This window comes from Notamacropus eugenii, chromosome 1, assembly GCF_028372415.1.
Source record: "Notamacropus eugenii isolate mMacEug1 chromosome 1, mMacEug1.pri_v2, whole genome shotgun sequence".
In the NCBI taxonomy this organism is placed as follows: domain Eukaryota; kingdom Metazoa; phylum Chordata; class Mammalia; order Diprotodontia; family Macropodidae; genus Notamacropus; species Notamacropus eugenii.
The window spans coordinates 72,240,738-72,258,059 of record NC_092872.1 but is presented as its reverse complement, the minus strand read 5'-3'; the positions used below and the strand labels follow the sequence as shown (position 1 = coordinate 72,258,059).

Sequence of the window (17,322 nt, the reverse complement as noted above, 5' to 3'; positions counted from 1 at the left end):
TGCTGTCACTAGTTGGCTGAGCAATTCAATGGATCCCTGTTATTAGGGGTTCAGCTCATGGAGGAACTTGACAAAAAGAAGTTCTGTATGTTTCTTCCTCTTCCCATTTCTCCTTTTTTGGAGCAATAATCATGGTAACCAAACAACATAAAGAAACAAAAATGTCGCAGAAGTTACACCTCCACAGAGGTGGCAATAACAAAAACCTAGGATTCACCATATCACTTTGACTGATGTACATGTTATCAGTCAGGGCGTTAATAGGCATTTATTACGTGTCTATTGGACTAAGCACTAGAAATACGAAGAGAAACAAAAGCTTGTCCAGCCCTCGAGAAGCTCACAATCTAATAATTATGTACGTAACAGCAACGTTCAGAATAAACAGGAAGTAAAGGAGGAAAGTCACTAGAGTTAAGTCCAAGCCTACTCTTTCTCCATTCAACAAGGGGGTCTGTCTTAGTCGATCTGCCTTGACCCTCCTGCCTGTTACCCCCTCTCTCCTGTCCTGCCTTTCTTCTGACCTCTGTATTTCAATCTCGTAGGTCCAGATTCCTCTAAGTTAGAAATTTCCAATTTTCCAGATGCTTGATGCCTTCAGGAATAAAAAGAAAGAGCAAAAATCAATCAGAACCCACTGAGCAGGGTCCTTTCCCTACTCCATGAAATATTTCTATTGCGTCCTGTAATCCTTGATACAGGATTTGTCCTATTGAATGGAGTAAAGATGAACCCAATATTCCCAGCAGGAGCTTAGAGTAAAGACTTATCAAGAGCAAGGAGTAGCCTTCCCTACAGAGGAATCTCTCCTGTAAAGGCTTGAAAATTCTTTGCCTAAAGCTCACTTTGGCAGTGTTTATGCTAAAATTGGAATGATTCAAAGAAAATAGCATGAACCTTGCACAAGAATGACACACAAATTAATGAGATGAGAGGGAGAAAAAGAGAGAGAGAAAAGAAGGAAGGGAAAGGAAAAGAAGGAAGGGAAAGGAAAAGAAGGAAGGAAGGAAGGAAGGAAGGAAGGAAGGAAGGAAGGAAGGAAGGAAGGAAGGAGGGAGGGAGGGAGGGAGGGAGGGAGGGAGGGAAGGAAGGAAGGAAGGAAGGAAGGAAGGAAGGAAGGAAGGAGGGAGGGAGGGAGGGAGGGAGGGAAGGAAGGAAGGAAGGAAGGAAGGAAGGAAGGAAGGAAGGAAGGAAGGAAGGAGGGAGGGAGGGAGGGAGGGAAGGAAGGAAGGAAGGAAGGAAGGAAGGAAGGAAGGAAGGAAGGAAGGAAGGAAGGAGGGAGGGAGGGAGGGAGGGAGGGAGGGAGGGAGGGAGGGAAGGAAGGAAGGAAGGAAGGAAGGAAGGAAGGAAGGAGGGAGGGAGGGAGGGAGGGAGGGAGGGAGGGAGGGAGGGAGGGAAGGAAGGAAGGAAGGAAGGAAGGAAGGAAGGAAGGAAGGAAGGAAGGAAGGAGGGAGGGAGGGAGGGAAGGAAGGAAGGAAGGAAGAGAGAGAGAGAGAGAGAAAGAAAGAAAGAAAGAAAGAAAGAAAGAAAGAAAGAAAGAAAGAAAGAAAGAAAGAAGAAAGAAAGAAAGAAAGAAAGAAAGAAAGAAAGAAAGAAAGAAAGGAAGAAAGAAAGAAAGAAAGAGAAAGAAAGAAAGAAAAAGAAAGAGAAAGAAGGATTATGCCAAGAGCTTTCTAGCTACCCTTCTGGTTGTATCCCTTCCCTGCTTTATCAGTTCCACTAAGGAGGAGGAAATAGCTCCAACCCCAAATGGGGGAGGGCAGTGGTAACTAGGGTCATCTCTAGTTTAGAAGTCACAAAGACTTCTCTAGATTGGGGAAAGGAGACAACAGGAGGTGAGGGGGATGACAGATGTGGCCCTAACGTCCTAACCTAATTGATTCTGGCTCCAGCTCTGTGCTTTCTTGGATGTCTCCATACTAGCCAAATGGCCTTCTGTTAAATTTACTCAGTAAAAAGCCCTATTGCTTTCAGCATTAACAAGCCATCTCATTCTTCTGTGAAGTACATTTAGACCCCAACATCTATATATGTTTTGAATTCAGAAAGATGAGGTCCAGGTGAGGGACGAGGGATAAGGTAGTAGCTTTTTTGTTTTTTCCAGTGAAGATCTCCTTCTCAAATTAAAAAAGCAAAGATATCAAAATAAATCTCTCCCTCACCTCAATTTTTTAATCTTTTTTTTGTCATTTTCCTTTGCTTTTTTAAACTGGGTCTCACATCACAAGTTTCATAAGGGTCCAGGGCAGAAGGAGAACAATCTTTTCCCTTCCTTCTACTCTAAAACAATTTTCTCTGCCCTCCCTTTCTTCTGCCTTGATACTGTCCCAAGAAAGGTCTTCTTTGTCTTTGCCACTCTGGTCTCCTACTGGAAAAGGGTGGTGAGAGTGCCAGCTTGTCTCCTAGGCCAAGGGTATCAGGTGGGGCTATTGGCCCCAATGCTGCTAGTCCTGCTTTTCCTCACCCTTCTGGCATTGTTTTCTCTTGTGAGGGACTTAACTTGATGAGGTTTGATTTACCATTTTACCATCCCACAGATTACACCCAGAATGGTAATAATGCCTTTCATTTACCAGTTGTTGAATATCTGTTCCATTCAGTAATGTGCCTTTATCCTAACTTTACACTCTGGCTTCAACTTTCTCTCAGACACTTATTTGATCACTAACCACTTTGAATATCATGGTCACTGGATCATTTTTTTTTTCTATTTTAAAGAACACCAATGTGCCCAGGGAGCAGCTATATTGATTTCCACATTTGCTAAGGCATCCAAGTGTGAGCTACCCCTCACATCTCTGACTCTTACAGAAGGTTATCATTGTAATCATTATTTAGCATTTATATAGCTCTCCACAATTGTTTATCTGTTATCCCTCAGAGCATCCCTGTCAAGGAGATAAGCGTGATTATCCCCCATTTAAGAGATAGTAAATCAGAGGGCAGAGAAAGGTTTTTAGGAATATTGACACAAGCTCTCAAGGTGAATGAATGCACAGTTGGCATTAGAATTTTGCAATTCTCTATCTAGCAATACTAGCCATAGGCCATGCTTGATCACACTATCATGAAAGAGATGATGCTTCCCCAAAAGAGATGACATATTCCAATAATTCAGCAACTGTCAGAGAAGAAAATAAGCATTTATATAGTAGTACCTAGTCTGTGCCAGGCACTGTGCTAGGAACTTTACAAATATCTCATTGGATCTCAGCAACAACCCTGCAAGATAGGTTTTACCATGAAAGAAACTGAGATCAACAGGTTAAGTGACTTGTCCAGAGCCACACAGCTAGTAAATTCTGAAGTCAATTGAATTCAGGGTTTTCTCACTCCAGGCCCAGTGCTCTATCCATTATACTCACCTAGCTGCCTACACCATTTCTGTGTCCTTCCCTAAGTCTTTCCATTGTTTTCCTAATTTTCTTAAAAGTCAGTAGATTGTAAATTAGTCTGGGACCATTGGATCTAGTTTGTATATCAGGGGCCTTTTATTTCTCCTCCTTTTTTGTTCATTTTATTTTTTAATATATTTGGGGGTGCGGTGGGATTGAAATTATCAAATTAATAGAAGTCTTTACATTATTGATGAATTTCGGATATCCACATAAGTCACCAGTGATGGATATATTTCACAAAAGTTAAAAGTCCTTTATAAATATAAGACAATATTATATTTCATGCATATCAGGAAGCATGAGGTAACTGAATTGGATGGGGTTGATCAATATCTCACTTTTTCTAATGGGAAAGGAGAACAAGGACTTCAGAAAAGCACCTTTATTTTTGGGGGGGGTGCTGGGTTCATTTGTTTTTTAGAACTTAAATGCATACGGCAATAGAGTTGAGAGAATCACAGAAGATAAAATGGACAATTTGGACTTCATAAAATGAAAAGGATATTGTGCAAATAAAGGCAATGCACATAAAAGTAGAAGGAAAACAATTAACCGGAAAAAATATTTGCAGCAAGTTTCTCTGATAATGGTCTGATATCTGAGAGCTATAAGAAACTGATTCAAATATACAAGAATAAGCTATTTCCTAATAGAAATAGTCAAAGCACATGAATAGAGAGTTCTCAAAAGAAGAAACCTAAAAGAGTCCAAATTTTAAAATGCTCCAGATCACTAATAATTAGAGAAATGAAAATTAAAACAACATTGAATTTCCACCTCCTACCATTAGATTAAAAACATTCCCCAAAAAATTGTAGAAGGGGGAAATAACAAGGAGGGAACTATGGGAAAACCAACACATTAATGCACTGATGGTAGAAGTTCTAACTGATGCAACTATTCTGGAAAACAATTTGGAGCTACACCAAAAAGTAACAAAACTGTACAGACCCTTTAACCTAATAATACTACTACTTGACTTCTATATTAAGAAGATTTTAATAAAAAGAAAATAACCAATACAAACAAAAATATCCATTGAATTTCTTTGTCATAGCTGAGAACTGGAGACATCAATTGAATAAATTATGGTCTATGAATGTGCTGGTATATTATCATGCTCTGAGAAATAATGAAAAGAACAGTATCAAAGAAATCTAAGAAGGCTTTTGTGAATTAATGCAAAACTAAGTGAACAGAACCCAGAGAATAATTTCTACAATGACAATATTATTTAAAAAAAAAAAAACTTTGAAAAACCTAAGAACTCAGAAGCAGCAACATGGTCCAGTTACATGGTACTGGGCCTGGAGTCAGGAAGACCTGAGTTCAAAACCAGTCTCAAATACTTACTAGCTGTGTGACATTGGATAAGTCACTTCACCTCTGTTTGTTTCAGTTTCCTTAGTTATAAAATGAGAAAGCTAATAGCACCTACCTACCAGAGTTGTTATGAGGATCAAGAAGATAATATTTATAAAGTGCTTAGCATAGTGTCTGGCATATGATAAGGCACTTAATAAATAAATATTCTATCCATCCCACTCTGATCAATGTAATGCCCAATCATGGTTCTAGGGCGGCTGATGAATAAGCATGCTACCCAAAGCCATGATGGACTCAAGTACCTAATGAGACATACAACGTTGGAATGTGTGGATTTGCTTTGCTTGACTATGCATAATTGTCACATGTTTGTCTAGGGGTTGGAGGGATAAGAAGGAAGACTAGTGATCAGGTTGCCACAAAAAAGAAGGAAGGAAGGAAGAAAGGAAGGGAAATAAAGAAGGTGAGAAAGGAAGGAAGGAAAAGAAAGAAGGAAGGAAGAGAAGGAAGGAAGGAAGGGAAATAAAGAAGGTGAGAAAGGAAGGAAGGAAAAGAAAGAAGGAAGGAAGAGAAGGAAGGAAGGAAGGAAGGAAGGAAGGAAGGAAGGAAGGAAGGAAGGAAGGAAGGAAGGAAGGAAGGAAGGAAGGAAGGAAAGAAGTTAGGAAAGCAGGAAAGAAAGAATTTAAATGGACATAAGGAAACACAAACAGAACAAGTCTTGAAAGTTACATGTTGAATTTATTATATTTAAAGGAAAAGCAAGCTGTACATAATACAGATTTGTGATGCCATGCAATATTCCCTCTTTCTCTTCTACTTTGTATGTGGAAATATTTATTTTATTTGGTGGTTGTTAAGTTCAAAATAAAACAAATGTTTTAAAGAAATGTGCCTTTGAGGTTTTTTCTTAAGACCATCAGCCTCCAAATATGGCAACAACATTGATTCAGAATATTGTTTAGCAACCCCTACCACAGAATTTTGAAAACTAAAATGAACTTTAGAGACCCTCAATTCTTCATCTGATGGAAAAGGGGACATTTAAGCACAGAGAGGAGAAATTCCTTGCCCAATGAGTTTCCTATAGATGACTAGCATCAGAGATAGAGCTAGGATGCTGGTTTCTTGATTTCCAGTTCAGTATTTTTTTTCCACTTCATCACCCTGCTACCTATTTCTAAACACCACTCTTTTCCTTCCTCATGCTTCAAAGATTGAGAATAGGTCTTCTTGGAAGATACTGAAGAAGAAGAAAGAGCCTTTGAACATTCCAGAATCTTCTTTAGAAGGCTCAGACATCAGCCCAGCATGAGTTGCTCTTTGATTTTTTTTTATTTTTTTTTTTTTAATTTGTTGATTTTAAGTTTTCAACATTCATTTGCACAAAATTTTGAGTTCCAAATTTTCTCCCCATCTCTCCCCTTCCCCCACCCCAAAGTGCCAAGCATTACACCTACCTAATTACACCTACCACCAATCTGCCCTCCTTTCTAACATCCCTCCCTTCCTTTATCCCCATCTTCTCTTTAGTCCTGTAGGGCAAGATAAATTTCTATACTCCATTACCTGTATTTTTTGTTTCCCAGCTGTATGCAAGAACAATACTCAATAGTTGTTCCTAAAACTTTGACTTCCAACTTCTCCTCCTTCCTCCCTCCCCACCCATCCCCATTGGGAAGGCAAGCAATTCAATATAGGATACATATGTGTAGTTTTGCAAATGACTTCCATAATAGTCATTTTGTGTAAGACTAACTATATTTCCCTCTATCCTATCTTGCCCCTCATTTCTTTTGTTTTCTCTTTTGATCTTGTCCCTGCCCAAGAGTGTTGACTTCTAATTGCTCCCTCCTCGCATTGCCCTCCATCATACCCCCCCCCACCCTGCTTATCCCCTTCTCCCCCACTTTCCTATATTGTAAGATAGGTTTTCATACCAAAATGAGTGTGCATTTTATTCCTTCCTTGAGTCAAATGTGATGAGAGTAAGCTTCATGTTTTCCCTCTCACCTCCCCCCCTTTCCCTCCATTGAAAAGTCTTATTCTTGCCTCTTTTATGAGACATAATTTGCCCCACTCCATTTCTCCCTTTCTCCTCCCAATATATTCCTCTCTCACACCTTAATTTCATTTTTTACATATGATCCCTTCCTATTCAACTCACCCTGTGCTCTCTGTCTCTGTCTCTCTCCGTATTTGGTGTGTGTGTGTGTGTGTGTGTGTGTGTGTGTGTGTGTGTGTGTGTGTGTGTGTGTGTGTATAATCCCACCAACTACCCAGACACTGAAAAAAGTTTCAAGTGTTACAAATATTGTCTTTCCATGTAGGAATGTAACAATTCAACTTTAGTAAGTCCCTTGTGATTTCTCTTTCCTGTTTATCTTTTCATGCTTCTCTTCATTCTTGTGTTTGAAAGTCAAATTTTCTTTCCAGCTCTGGTCTCTTCATCAAAAATGCTTGAAAGTCCACTATTTCATTGAAAAGTCATTTTTTTCCCCTGAAGTATTATACTCAGTTTTTCTGGGTAGGTAATTCTTGGTTTTAGTCCTAGTTCCTTTGACTTCTAGAATATTATATTCCACTCACTTTGATCTCTTAATGTAGAAGCTGCTAGATCTTGTGTTATCCTGAATGTATTTCCACAATACTCAAATTGTTTCTTTCTAGCTGCTTACAATGTTTTCTCCTTGACCTGGGAACTCTGGAATTTTGCTGCAATGTTCCAAGGAGTTTCTCTTTTTGGATCTTTTTCAGGAGATAATCAGTGGATTCTTTCAATATTTATTTTGCATCTGATTCTAGAATATCAGGGCAGTTTTCCTTGATAATTTCATTAAAGATGATGTCTAGGCTCTTTTTTTGATCAAGTACTTCCATAATTTTTTTAATTGTTTCTCCTGGATCTATTTTCAACATCAGTTGTTTTTCCAATGAGGTATTTCACATTATTTTCCATTTTTTCATTCCTTTGGTTTTGTTTTGTCCTTCACCTCTCTTACTTGATTTTCAAAATCCTTTTTGAGCTCTTCCATGGCCTCAGACCATTGAATATTTATTTTGGATGTTTGGGATACAGAAGCCTTGAACTTTATGTCTTTCCCTGATGGTAAACATTGTTCTTCCTCATCTGAAAGGATGGGAGAAGATACCTGTTCACCAAGAAAGTAACTTTCTGTAGTCTTATTTTTTTTCCTTTTTTGGGGCATTTTCACAACCAGTTACTTGACTTTTGGGTCCTTTGTCAAGAGTAGGGTATACTCTGGGGATCTGTAAGATCTCAGTTCCTCCAAGGTGGCACAATCAAGTGTGTACACTGGTCTGGGAGCAACCAGAAACTTTTGTGCCCAGAATCTGTGAGTGGTAGAGTTTCCTCTCACAACCACGTGGCCTCCAGTTCCACCAAGGCAGCACTGGAGACTGAGATTCAGATAAGCTGCTCAGTTCCCCCAGGAGCTTTGGGTGGGGGCAGGGCTGCCACACAGGGTTGAGGTAAGGATCAGCTGCTCAGTTCCCCCAGGGGTTTTATAATCCAACAAGGGATGCGGGCTGCTGTGGGAACTGCTGCCACCTGAGGCCAGAGGTATGGGGAGACCCTGTTCCCTTCTTGGCCAGCTGAAAAAACTCTCTCATTGACCTTTGGCGCCTGTGGGTTGAGAAATCTGCAAACTGCTGCTACTGCCGCAGGGGATTCCTGCTTGGGTTCTCCTCCCTGCACAGTGCTGCGCAGCCAAGGCTGGACTGGACTTCACTCTGCGTCTAGTGCAACAGATCATTCCCGTCAGCCTCTCAGGTCACCCTGGGCTGGAAATCTCCTCCACTCCATTGTTCTGTGGCTTCTTGCTGCTCTAGAATTTGTTGAGAGTCTTTCTTTACAGGTTTTTATGGGCTCTGGGGGAAGAGCTAGTGTATGTGCATCTTTCTACTCTGCCATCTTGGCTCCTCCCTGCTCTTTGATTTTTACATTAAAAAAATCACCATCTACATATGTTAATGATTTATTGTCAATTGCTAGAACTGATGTTAGAAAGTGGCATTATCAAATGAAAACTTATTCCCATTGCTGACCTGAATCAACTTACCAGCCTCTAATTCCTAGCATTAATCATGTAAGATGTAACTTGAAATTAGGTCTGTGCACCACAAAATCAAGTGGAGAAATGGACATTTCATCTGCATAATTTGTCACTGCAGCACAAACTTTCTCATTTAGGAGGGATAGGTTAGTTTGGTTTTCCTGGTTTTCAGAAAATAAGTAGCAGGGTTTTTTCTTTTACTCATGCTTTATCTAGAAATAAGGCCATAGACTTTTCTTCCCTTGTTTTTCATGAAACCCCAACTCCACAGAGTAACCCTATTCCAAGGTAGTTTGGGTTATAAACTGTAAAGTGCCAAGTAGTGTATCTGCCTCTGACCTTCAAACTTCACATATATCAGTTATACATTCATTACATATAAAGTCATAGGAGTGATGATTGCTGTCTTAATTTCATTTTTTAAGATACTGCAAGGACTGTCCCCTACATGGAGCATGAGGATGTGGTATGATTTTAAAGGAGATAGAACAGATTTCTCTAACTTCTTCCCCTGCCCTCCCATCCTCTTCCAAGGGAGACTTGATCTCCCGCTGGGATGTGAATTAGGAGGCTGAGATGAGATGCTTGGTCACTCTGTTCTCCTTAGAGAAAGAGAGTTTAGGGTATCTGCTGCCTTAAATGTTCTTAGTCTAAAGGATGTGATTTTCAGGTTCAGGTTAACTTTTGATCACTGTTTCATTAATAGGGGAAAGCTTTATATCCAACCCTTGACTCCTTTCCCACAAAATACCAGTTCCACAATGAACACACATATAGCATATAGCAGCAAAATCTATTTATCTCAGTCAATAGCAAAACAGAAATGAGAAAACATACATAATGAGTAATATACCAGACAAAACAGAATGAAGGAGCTCTTCCATGAGGAGATAACTCAACTTGACCAAGATCTTACCTCCAGGGTTCATTCCCTAAAGTTTATAATACAGCAAGCTGGGGATAGGGATGTGATGGAGACTGCCAGCTCCTCTCATGCCAATCTTTTCTCAGAGTCTTTACTGTCGGTCACCTGATGTGGGATTAGCATCCTCTATCTTCTCTCTTGGAGCTAGCAGACAAAAGTGCCAGAAGTGACTGCCAACTTCAAAGAGAAGTGAAGGGACTTTGAAAGTTGCAGAGACTGAAGAATACTTCTCTCTCCAACAGATTAGTATCATTTCTCATTTTATGGATGAATAAACTGAAAAATAAGGCACTATTGTGACTTGAGCACTGGATGTAGAGTCAGGAAAATTCAAATTCTGTCTCAGATACTTATTAGCTGTGTAGTCCTGGACAAGTCACTTCACCACATCTGCAAAATGAAGAGACTGTACTCAGTGACTTCAGTGCTTCCTTGAAGCTCTAAATCTATAAGCCAATGATGTTCAGTGAATTTCAGTGACTTGTCCAAGGTCACCTGACTAATAAGTTGTTGTTTTCTGACTGGTGCCTAATGTGACTGCTATAGCCAACCTCATGGTATAAGGTGCCACTGATGTGCCTCAGACAAGAAGGCTGAACAGTGAATCAAACTCTTTTATGGAACTGAACCCATTTATTGTCTGTCATTTACTATAACAGGCAGCGTGACCTTATCTTCTCTTCCATTTTGAGAAAATACGCTCCCCAGACAAAAAGTTTATATTAAGTGAAATCTATTGTAATCTCTGTCTCTTGGTTAAAAGTTTTAAGGGTTTTTGAGAAGGGTAGCATAACCTCTTACAATCTCACTGCTTGCTTGTTAAAAGTTTGCTACTTTTGTTTTGCTGTATGTAACATCCCTGAGTTCTGTGAGATTACGCTCCATAGGCTTCCAAGGTAGGGATAAAGATCATCCCTAGGATTGTTGCGAAAAACCACATGTTGCAGGAAGGCTTCCTATTCATAGGTAACAGCCACTTGTGATGTCATTCATTCAACAAATATTTTAGATGACTGCTATCTATCATGTGCTGTGCTGGGAAAAAACAAAAGGAAAAATATTTGCCCTCAAAACTGTACAAAAGCAAGAGGAATGGATCCCCAATTTATAAGGCTGCCTGAAGTTTTGTTCACAAACTAATGCTAGTGTTTATGTGTCTAGGGACCAGAGATTCTACAGGCCTGGAGGAACATGGTCCATTTCTGGAAGCCCCTGAGGGCACCTTGTAAGTAGTTCCATTCCCAAAGATTGTTGTCTGAGATCCAGATGCCTGTACCATTTCCTTCAATAAACCTCACTTTAATACATAGCCTGTGCATTGACTGATGTTTTCACCTTAGTGACATGGTTGATGGTTTTGCACATAACAAGCCACTTAGAAAATACTGACTTCTAAATTTGGGGGATGGGCAGGAGAGACTAATCACATATCTAGCCTGTGAAAGCTGTCCCCTCAAACAAGGGATCATGACAGAGAAGGGACCTGAATTCTGGTCTGCTAATACTTATTACCATGCTCATGTTTACATCTCAACAGATACAAATACCTTTCACCACCTTGGGTACTAACAGCATGCAAATAATGCCACTTAGTGAGACTAACTCATCAAGTTTGTGCTCATCCTCACATGGCTGTTAGCCTAAAAGTGAAAGGGATGGGGTAGGGGCTCGGGTGGCTCTACTTGGTGACACCTTGTTTTCCCATTCATCAGTCAGGGGCTAAGGGGAATCAGCAAATGGATTCTTTCCATTACTGCCATTATCTCTAGGTTTTCCATTATCTCAATCTCCTGAGTTCATCCTTAAGTTATCTAACATACCAGCATTGAATCTGGACTCTACATGCTCTGAATTTTTCTGTCAAGACTATACAATCTGAAGAATACTACTTTTCCACCTATGAGTAAACACCTTAGTTCCTTCCCCTCACTATAAGTGAATCTTGTATGCCCTTCCCAGGCTCAGAAGCTACATTTATTAGATTAAGGCAGGGTTTGTTACACACATGTCTGCTGACAAAGGGTCTGGCCCAGGTGCACTGTTCCCAGTAAGGGATCATCAGCAATAGTCTTATATTAGCAGAATTACTAGCAACTTGCAGGCTGTGAGGACTATCCTCCCAGACTTGTAACTAAGGCAAGATAATTTAGGATCCCCCTTATACTGTAGCAGGTAGGGGCTAGAATAGGGGACCAACTGAAATTGACATCTGTATATCCAAATAATGCTCTAGAAATGGGTAGGAAAGAAAAATTCCATCTTATCCCTCATGGGAAAAAAGTGCCCAAATTAAAAAGCAATCAAAATATCCACAAAAAAATTCCTGAACCACCTACACAATTTACTACCTAGTAGTTTTTTCATGGTGTTCTTTAATTTATCTGTTCTGCTTTACTTTGTATCGCCAACATAAGGATATGAGCAAAGAACCCAGTATGTAAGTTAATTTTTCAAAAGGTGACTGCTATTGTTGTCTAATTACTGAAATGAGAAGAATATTTTGTTTGTGGTATATTTCATTGAGTTCAGACGGATTTTTCTTACTACTTCAATGCCCAAAGATGGTGAACACTCTAGGGTTGTTTTATGCATATTGGATAGAGATAGAGATACATATAGATAGAAGTATACATAAAAGTATAGGTATAGACATAAAGATAGATAAGGTATGCATAGGTAGACATAAATACCGTTGATGTAGATATGGATTCTTTTTTTTTAATGCCACTAAAAATAACAGGGTTACTTCTGGACCACTGAGTAGCTGGCACTGTGGCATAATTCATTTTTTATATTATTTATTTATTTTTAGTTTATAACATTTAGTTCCACAAACTTTTGAGTTTTAAATTTTCTCCCCCTCCTCTTCTCCCTCCTCCCCAAGACAGCATGCAATCTGATATAGCTTGCACATATAAATTCATATAAAACATATTTTCACATTAGTCATGTTGTACAGAAGAATTATAACCAATGGAAGGAACCACAAGACAGAAGAAACAAAACAAAACAAAAGGGACAGGGAACAAATAGTATGCTTTGATCTACATTGAGATTCCATATTTATTTCTCAGATGTGGATGGCATTTTCCATCATGAGCCTTTTGGAGTTGTCTTAGGACCTTGCATAGCTGAGAAGAGCCAAGTCTATCGAAGTTAGTAATGGCACAATGTGGCTATAACTGTGAACAATGTTCTCCTGACTCTGCTCCCCTCACTCAGCATCAGTTCATATAAAGCTATGACATAATCCTAAGGAGCATTAAAAGTCTCATAGAGCAACAAGTGTTTTTGCAGCTGCAGGTTTCAGAGTCCAGTTCTCTAGTTAGTGAAACTCCTGTCCAAAGGAAAGTAGAGAACTGGAACTGGCAGCTAAAGGTATAAGGAGATAGTGTCTTGTTTACTCAACTCAGATAGCAGCTAAAAATTATTTCTCCTCAAACAAAACAAAGTCCGAGGTACAATGTATTATTATTTTGTGAACTGTCAGCTTTTAAAGTAAACATTGGAAATCTATGGACCATGGGATAGCTAGGTGGTACAGTGGATAGAGCAGTGGAACTGGAGTTAGGAAGACCTGAGTTCAAATCCAGCCTTAGACACTTATTTATCTATGAGACCTTAGGAAAGTCATTTAACCTTTGTCTCTTTTAGTTGCATCATCCCCCAAATGAGGATAATACTGAGATATACCTCCTAGGGTTGCTATGAGCATCAAATGAGATAAAATTTGTAAAGCATTTTGTAAACCTAGTGATTAATATGATTATTTCAGAAAAAAAAAAAGACTATGCATATCCCAGCCATTCTCATAGCACAGAGTAAGAGCTGGAAAGGACCTTACAGGTCATCTAGTCCAGCCCTTCTTAAACTGTGGCTCATGATCCCACATGGGATCATGAAAATTTTTATCAATACTAAGAGATTTCTGAACACATAGCGACCAAGAATTAATTCAAAATTAAATACGTAATGAATCTGAGGTGTTTCTGGCAACACTTGCCCATGTTGCCTCTGCAACTTCACAGTAGCCTTGGTTCTGAACACAAAGCATGCGCTCTTTGCATTGCACATGACCTCAGGCCACACAACACTGCTGCCAAAAAATGCCAAAAGAGATCAAGAGCAGAAAAGGTTTAAAAAACCCTGCTCTACTCCAATCTTCTCATTTTAAAGATGAAAGAACTGAGGTCTAGGGAGATTCAGTGACTTTTCAAAGGTCACGTAGCTAACAAGTTAAACCCTCTTCCTCACCTATTTTTCTTTGGTACTACAAAAAAAACAAACAAACAAACAAACAAACAAAGTTACCTTGACTGAATTGAAAGAAAGCTTGGCACTGTTTTCATGAGATGCTATTGAAATGGTGTCTGGTTTTCATTAAATATTTACTTCATCATTCCAAAGATATAGGATCTAAGAGTACACTTACTCTCTCCTCAAAGGCACAACCCCAAACTACCTTTTGTTACATACTATTTTATTAGCTCTTATTTTTAAAGAATGGATTAGAAGGGTCTTTGCAGGCATGCGAGCCTTTTATTAAGCAATGAGCTGCTACCACTAAATTCGTCATGTCATAGTTAGTGATAGAAAGGCTCCATTGACAGAGTTCTTGTTTCTGGTCCTCAGATGACAGACATACAGTCCATTTATTCCCAAACCCATCCTAGAAGCCTTCCCAGATTGGTAGAATCTTGTAGAATTCCCTAAGCTTGGGTTCTGTTGGCACAACTTGCTCTCAAAGATGGCCCTGGCAAGGAAGACATAAGCTCATGGGTTCATAGAGCTAAAGCTAGAAGGGACTTCAAAGGTCATTTGCTCCAACTCCATTGTTTGCATAATATTTTATTTTTCCCAACTACCTATAAAAGCAGTTTTTAACATTCATTTTTTGAGTTTTATTGAGTTTCAAATTCTCTTTCTCTTCTTTCCCTATACCTCCCTGAGTCAGTAAGCAATTTGATATAGGTGCAATATGTGCAATCATTCACAACATATTTCTACATTAACTTGGGGTTTTTTTCTAGATTCTTTCTCTCTCTCTCTCTCTCTCTCTCTCTCTCTCTCTTTCTCTCTCTCTCTCTCTCTCTCTCTCTCTCTCTCTCTCTCTCTCTCTCTCTCTCTCTCTCTCTCTCTCTTTCCTTCCTAAATCCTTAAACCCTGTTCACTCTGAAGCCCATAGATTGAACCAAAATAGGTCCCTGCCCAAGCTCCACTTAATGACTATTTTTGGGGCCCTCCTGACTTAAGACTGCATGTCAATGGTATTTTTTTTTCTAAAGGAGCCATCCTTTGACTAGTTCTTAAAGAATCCTATTCACTGAATAGGCATTACCTCACTTTAAGTGAGTACCTGAAAAGGCCTTAGCCTAAAAAGGCCAAGGTCTCCCATTGCATCCTGGATCATCTCCAGTCATCCTGATGAATATAGAATTCATCTATATCACTCTATCTATATCATCTGTGTCACTGGATCCAGATGGCTCTGGAGGAGAAGTGAGGCTGGTGACCTTCCACAGCTCTCCCTCACTCAAATCAAAGTCAACTGCAAGTCATGTCATCATTTCCCTGATGTAATGGTCCTCTTCAAAAATGAAGGACAAACACAATTTCCACATTAGTTATGTTGTGAAAGAATACATAGACTCCAAAAAATTAAAACACACAAAGAGAAATAAAGTGAAAAATAGTGTGCTTTAATCTGTATCAGTTCTTTCTCTGGAGGTGGATAACATTTTTCATCTTGAGAACTTGAGAACTGTCTTAGATCATTGTTTTGCTGAGAATAGCTAAATCTTTCCCAGTTGATCATTGTACAATATTGTTATTACTGTGTACAATGTTCTTCTGGTTCTGCTCACTTTACTTTGTATCAGTTCGTGTAAGTCATTCCAAGTTTTTCTGAAATCATCCAGTAGTATTCCACTCTAATCATATATCACAACATGTTCAGTCATTCCTCAATTGATGGACATCCTCTCAATTTCCAATTCTTTGCCACCACAAAAAGAGTTGCTATAAATATTTTTGTACAAATAGGTCCTTTTTCCCCTTTTTTATTTCTTTTGGATACAGACCTAGTAGTGATATTGTTGGATGAAAGGGTATTCACAGTTTTATATCTCTTTGGGTACAGTTCTAAATTGCATTCCAGAATAGTTGGATCAGTTCACAAATCCACCAACAATGCATTTGCCTCCATTTTCCCACAGCCTCTCTAATATTTTTCATTTTCCTTTGCTGTTGTGTTAGTCAATCTGATAGGTGTGAGGTGGCACTTCAGAGTGGTTTTAATTTGCATTTCTCTAATAAATAATGATTTAGAGTATTTTTATATGAGTACAGATAGCTTCAGTTTTTTTCATCTGAAAACTACCTGTTTATATCCTTTGACCATTTATCAATTGGGCAATAGTTTGTATTCTCACAAATTTGACTGTTTTCTATATATTTGAAGAAACAAGGTCTTTACCAGTGATATTTGCTATAAAAAAAATTTTCCCAGCTTTTTGCTTTCCTTCTAATGTTGTTTGCACTGGCTTTATTTGTGCAAAAACTTTCTATTTTAATATAATCAAAATTATCCATCTTACATCTCATAATGCTCTCTATCTCTTCTGTAGTCATAAATTCTTCCCTTCTCCAAAGATCTGACTAGGGAAACTATTCCTTGTTCTTTTAATTTGTTTATAGTATCACCCTTTATGTCTAAATCATGTATGATTTTGTGTTGATCTTGGTATATGGTATAAGATACTGGTCTATAACTAGTTTTTGCCACAATGGTTTTCAGTTTTCCCAGAAACTTTTGTCAAATGATAAGTTCGTATCCCAAAAGCTTGAGTCTTTGCTTCAATTCCATTTTAAAGAAGAGGAAATGGAGGTTCAAGGAGACCCTAAGAAGAAAGACTAAACTTGCTAAAGGTCATAGAGGTAGTAAGCATCAGAGATTGAATGTGAACCCAGATCCCATGGTTTCATTAAGTATCAGAAATAAATTGTTAAATCTTGCCAGAGATAAAGGATATATACAAGTATATCACAAGCTTAGTAAGATGTTCTATAGTATAGCACAAAGAAAACTGACTCAATTCAGAGTTCTAATCCCACCTCTTATATCATACCAATTTATCCAAGAACTTTCAAGCTTCCGATCTATAATCTTATGAGCCATTAAGTCCAACCAGAAATTGAACAAAACTTAGCTCTACAACACATGTGGCAATTAGTCAGCCTGTTCTACTGGAAAATTGTTATGGGCCAACAGAGGTTGATGTAACAGAAAACCACCATTCCTCATCATCAAGTCTTTATTTTATCTGTGAACATACTTCAAAGGTACAAAAATTCTGTGCACACATTACAAAGTTAAAGCCATTACTTTTGGCCATCATATTCTTTAATGAAGATCACAATAATCCTTCCAATCTGAGGAATACCTACCTCTCAGATTCTTGTCAGGAAGAAAATGTTTCATTGTGAGGGTAAGGATTGGGTTGATTAAAAGCAACATGGTATAAAGCAATTGTTCTTCTTCCTCTGTGATGTTGTAACATAGTTTTGATCACATTATTTCAGGGTAAGCACAGTAGAAATA

The 17,322-nt window shown here is 38.8% G+C and overlaps 1 non-coding gene across 1 annotated transcript; it reads left to right on the top strand.

The window, feature by feature from the left end:
* Positions 1 to 841: 841 nt before the first annotated feature.
* On the top strand, positions 842 to 943 carry LOC140521804 (U6 spliceosomal RNA). The gene has a single exon (XR_011973095.1). It is a non-coding gene; the product is annotated as a U6 spliceosomal RNA (small nuclear RNA).
* Positions 944 to 17,322: the final 16,379 nt, after the last annotated feature.